At 38.2% G+C, this 5,704-nt stretch overlaps 1 pseudogene; it reads right to left on the bottom strand.

Annotated features, from left to right (window-relative positions):
* Window positions 1-4,321: 4,321 nt before the first annotated feature.
* LOC112628344 lies at window positions 4,322-5,401 on the bottom strand (annotated as a pseudogene).
* Window positions 5,402-5,704: the final 303 nt, after the last annotated feature.

Raw genomic sequence — 5,704 nt, 5'->3', positions numbered from 1 at the left:
AAAAAAAAAAAAAAAAAAAAAAAAAAAAAGAAAAAACTGAAAAGAAAAAAATGTAAATCCCAAAGTTGATGAGAATTTAGGGAAATGGGTCATCTCATACTTGGCTGTTTGAATTATGATGAGAAATATACCAATAGTCACTTGCTCATTGAACAAATATTTATTAAATATACTCTAGGTGTTAGACATTGTCCTACACACTGGTATTTAGCAGTAAACGAAACAGACAAAAACCTTTGCCTACATGGAACTTGTAATTTCCAAAATCTTTAAAATGTTAAAAAATGTTCATATACTTTTTACCTAAGAGTTGTACTTTTTAGAGAGAGAGATATATATTTTATTCACATAATGGAATGCTATGCAGCCATTAAACACGATGTTTTTAAAGTCCATGTGATTATGTAAAAATTAAGTTTTCAGCCAGGAGCAGTGGCTCATGCCTGCAATCTCAGTACTTTGGAGGCCGAGGCGGACAGATCATGAGGTCAGGAGATCAAGACCATCCTGGCCAACATGGTGAAACCCCATCTCTACTAAAAATACAAAAATTAGCTGGGCGTGGTGGTGCATGCCTATAATCCCAGCTACTTGGGAGGCTGAGGCAGAAGAATCGCTTGAACCAGGGAGTCGGAGGTTACAGTGAGCTGAGATCACGCCACTGCACTCCAACCTGGTGATGGAGCAAGACTCCATCTTAAAAAAAAAAAAATTAAGTTTTAAAGGATTATCTATAGCAGGTTCTCATCCTTATACAAATGACTGTAAGTACTCATATACATATACTTTTTAAAGAAATATGTACTAAAACATTAATGGTAGTTGTTTCTGTGTGATGGGATTATAGATACTTTTTATTTTCCACTAATTATGTCTTCATATTTCTAAATTTTTTGCAATAAACCAGTATTAATTTGGTCTATTTTGTTTCAAGTCTAACATGGATGGTATCTCATATTTTCACAAAATTGAGAATTAGAAGCTCAATGAGGGCAAGAACCCTGTCTGTCTTGGAAGGTTGGTTGAATCAATGAATAAGTCAGCATCAAAGAGAAAATTTGCATACTTCAGTCAAAAGAGAACATTGTAGTGCAATTGTAACTGTACATGTTTGACATCAGCAATATCTATAAACTGATTACCACTTTGTCATTCAGTTACCTGTATTAAAAATGCCGCATGAAATTTAATATAAACTTGGTTCCATGTATGTCATTTAAAATATCTTCTGAAAGATGAACACAGTGTACATAAAAGAGAATTCAATTAAAAGCAGTGAATCCCTAACGATAGCTTAGGATGGATTCTTATTCAGGCCTGAACAGTTATCTGTCCAAAGTTCCTACTGTATGCATTCTAATGAAGTAAAAACAAAGCATTAGAAAAACTGTAGGTAATACGATGTGCACTGTATAATGTAAAATGAAACTATCAGTCAAACAGGTGTTAATAAAAAGTTGAAGTTTTAGAGTACGTGTAGTGAACATGTGTTACTTTTACCCCTTGGCATCTATATTTCCCATTTCTGGTAAAATAGGACCTCCTCCTCCCCAAACCTTTTCTTTGGGGAATGACTCCTCAATCCATGTAATTTAAGTAGGTTTGACCCACACTCTCAACTCTAGTGCTGTCCAATACAGTAGTGGCTATTTAGTTTAAATTTAAAAGACTTAAAAGAAAGTCTAAATTTTAGTTCCTCAGTTGCATTAAGCACATTTTGAGTAATCAATAGCCACACATGACTAGTTGTTACTGTACAAGACATAGTAGATTATAGAACATTTCCATCATCACACAAAGTTTTCTTTGACCATGCCCAGGGGTTTCAGTAACCCAGTATTAATCCCATGTGACTGGCCACAGGGATGAGTCCAGGGAAGGATGTATGACCCAATTCGGGTAGGTAAGAGCCAGGCTGAGGATTTCTGTAAGGGTTGTAAGAGAGAAGTTCTCATGACTTTTGGAATAAAAGAGGGGCAAGGAGATGGAGCTGCTGCAGTTTCCCCAAGGGACAACCCTGCTGAGAATGGACACTGTATGGAAGAGAAAATTCCTACAAACAGAGAGAAACCAGGTCATTGAGATTCTTTCTGAGATCATGAACCAACAGTGCCTAAAGACTACCTGCGGATTGTTTTGTTTTTTTGTTTTTTAAAAAAAATTTATTTAATTTCTTTTTATTTATTTATTTTTTTTGAGACATGGTCTGTCTCTGTCGCCCAGGCTGGAGTGCAGTGGAGTGATCTCTGCTCACTGCAACCTCCGCCTCCCAGGTTCAAGAGATTCTCCCACCTCTGCGGGAGAATTTAGGGAAATGGGTCATCTCATACTTGGCTGTTTGAATTATGATGAGAAATATACCAATAGTCACTATGTTGGCCAGGCTGGTCTCCAACTCCTGACCTTGTGATCTGCCCGCTTCAGCCTCCCAAAGTGCTGGGATTACAAGTATGAGCCACCGCGCCTGGCGTCAAATGCAAGTTTATATGGTGAGTATTTTTAAAGGATTTTAAAAGCATGCTCCATCAGCATAATAGCTTTTTCTCATCTATGGAACAGATGCATTTCTGTCTGCTTGTGTACAGCAAAGGGTAGGAACCTGAATAAACTTATATATGATTCCAGAAATGTGCTATTTTAGAAATGTACTCCATAGAATTTACTTCACTGCTCCTACCACTGATTCTTCAAATAAGCAAAGTACAGAAGGTCTTATCCAATGAAAATGTTTTTAAGCACTAGCACTTTAAATTGAAACATTGGTAGAAAGGTAGCAATATCAGGTACAATGTTTATACTTAGTCTTATTTAAAATAAGAATTGAATGCACAACAGAAAATTTATCATTTTCTTTATCATTGGAGGGGAGGGAAAGAAAGCAAGCAGAGCTGGGGGTATGGTTACACTATTTAAGGAAGAGCTGAATACAAAGACAATGAGTCTTTTATAGTCTCAACAACTCTACAATGAATAACTGGATTATCTCATTTATAATTCACATTGGATCAAAAAAATTGGTTCCCCTTTGTGCATATCAATGTAATTCAAACCTTATTATCTACAAAATACAAAGATGAATACTACAAGATAAACTCTGACTCCAATAGGTATTTTCTAAGTAGAAGACCTAACAACAAAGGGAGTCCCTCTTTCCAATGTCTTTTGATATGACAAGATTTCGCCAGAGTGGAAGTCTAACACTTAAATAAGCATTCTCATGGCCAAGTAAGAAACTACAGTTGTTGTGGGTATTACCCTACAATTACTCTATGTATTACATATTAAATTAAACTCAGCATTAAATATGCTTGTATAATTATGCTGTTAATGATGATAGCAGTGATGATGCTGGTGGAAAAAGCCTGTCTTTAGCCCAAGAAAAGTAAGGGAGAAAAATGTAACAAGCAGAAAGCAGACACAGAGCTGGGCATTTTTTGACTAGGAAAGAGAATTTTAAGCATAGAAATACAAAAAGATAAATATTCCCTTATTTTCCCTATGTGGAAATAATATGAAACATTTATTAGATATACTGGACAAGAACAGAACTAAGTACTCCAATTCTGCTGCAGCATTACAAGAAAAATCCCTTCACCACTGGGTAAGATTTAAGGGCAATCTGCCCAAGGATGCATGCTATTTAAAGTACAGCAAGATTGCCACTGCCCTGCCAAGTACTTCCAGTCCCTACCCAGGTCCTACTGAAATACTAGTGGTCCTAGTTAGTTTTATTGAAACAAGTATTTAAAGAAAAGGATAAAGCATTTAAAAAGACAAGCAAAAATGCTTCAGGAACCACATATCCAACACAAAGTTTATTCTCAAATGAGTTGTTTGCCTCGCACTAATAAACTTTTGTTTCACTCAAATTAGAGCAATAATCTTCCATACATAAATATCTTCCCTTCCCAATAACTCAAAGGAAAAAAGTCCAAAGTGATTAGTAAAGAAAAATATAAGAATTAACAGACCCTTTAAATTTGTTTTAAATATTTTTAAGGTTTAAAAAGTGTTTAAAGTTTGTAATTCCTAGTAGGAAAACATTATCTGAACGAATACCCTAATGGCAAATCACCGTAAAATGCTTCAGTTGCATTTGGGGGAGAGAGGTAGGGATTAATTCCTAGTAGGAAAATATTATCTGAATGAATACCCTAATGGCAAATCACTGTAAAACGCTGCATTTGGAGGAGAAGGGTAGGGATTATCTTCAAAGCTCCCCAGCTCTCTTGATGAGAAGGTCAGAGGTACACTGGTTTGTATTATTGCGACATCCATAAGGTAATATAGGTTGCTTTTCCTTCAGCAGGGGCTTTGTTTATCAGAAGGGCATTATGCTTGACCTCCAATTGGCTGACAATTTACTGATAAGATTCATAACCTTTGGGTTTCTCTGGTATTTTGATGTATTTGCTGGGTTCTGAGCCACATCCTGGAAGGCCACCATAACTTCTGGATCCTGTGTGTCTGCAAGAACCTCTGGATCACTAAGAATTTCATTGAGTCCAGGCATTTGGGTCCTTCCAGACATTCCTCCGGGAAAATTACCAGGCATTCCCCCAGGAAAGCCACCTGGAAAAGAGCCATCCTGAGCTTCTTACTGTGGTCTGGCTTCCTCCTCCCGGGCTCTCTCACGCTCTTCTCGAGCCGTCTTAACTCTTTCTGTTCTTTGTTCTCTGGCTCTTCACGTTTCGCTCATACTTTCTTCTGCAATTTCCTGTGCCCTAGGTTGAATTTCTTTCAGCATCGTACTAGTATCTTCATCGTAAAACAATTTACAGGCAAGGGCAAGATCATGGGTGCATCTTCCCAGTGGCCTAGGAGTCTGTGTGCTTTCACTTGCCATTTGTAAGGCTGAGCTGAATCAGGATTTATTTCAATGCCTGTGTCACAGTCTCGATGGCAGCATTTGGCTTCTTTAATTTGACAAAGACGCTGACCCTCTTGGCATACAAAATGGCCAAGTGCAAATTCAGCTTGATGGTATTTGTGAATAAGTCAATGGCTTTCTGTAGTTCACCATCATTTAGGGCTTCAATAGCAGCCACTTTCTTATCATTTGCCTGATCTCATCTCCTCTGTTACCTCTGCATTTTCATCTCCCATTTCTTGAGGGGCATCAGTGTCTGGTTTAATCACACATTCATTATCAATTTCTAGATCACTTTCCTCACTTGATGGTTTGTCTGTCTTTAAGTCTTCCTGCACCTTCTTACTGTCAGGTTTTTTTTCCACTTGGTATTTTCTTCTGATTTAGATTTCTGAGTAGCAGGTGGTACTTTACCCCCATGCTCTCCACCCCCTTCCTCAGGAAGCGCATTTCCTCGGCGTGCAGAATGCTCAAATCCTGCTTATGTATTTTCACAAGGGCCTGAAGCTCGTTCACTTTGCGGGGGTCCATGGTCGGGAGGCGGTGGGCAAAGCTGAGGGGCTGCGGCCCAGTTCCAGGCCCAGGTGCTGGCTTGGCGTGACCACACAGAAGCAATTTTTGTATTTTTTTGGTAGGAGCTGGGTTTTGCCATGTTGCCCAGGCTGGTCCTGAACTCCTGGACTCAAGAGATCATCCCATCTCAGCCTCCCAAATTGCTGCCATTACAAGCGTGAGCCACTATGCCAGGCCTACCTGCATATTTTTAACTTACAAAAGCCAATAAATTTCTTTCTTCAAGATTAATTTGGCTCTGTTGTTCTGATATATAACTAA

Source organism: Theropithecus gelada, chromosome 1 (genome assembly GCF_003255815.1).
Source record: "Theropithecus gelada isolate Dixy chromosome 1, Tgel_1.0, whole genome shotgun sequence".
Classification (NCBI taxonomy): Eukaryota; Metazoa; Chordata; class Mammalia; order Primates; family Cercopithecidae; genus Theropithecus; species Theropithecus gelada.
This window is presented reverse-complemented; position numbering and strand designations above follow the sequence as displayed.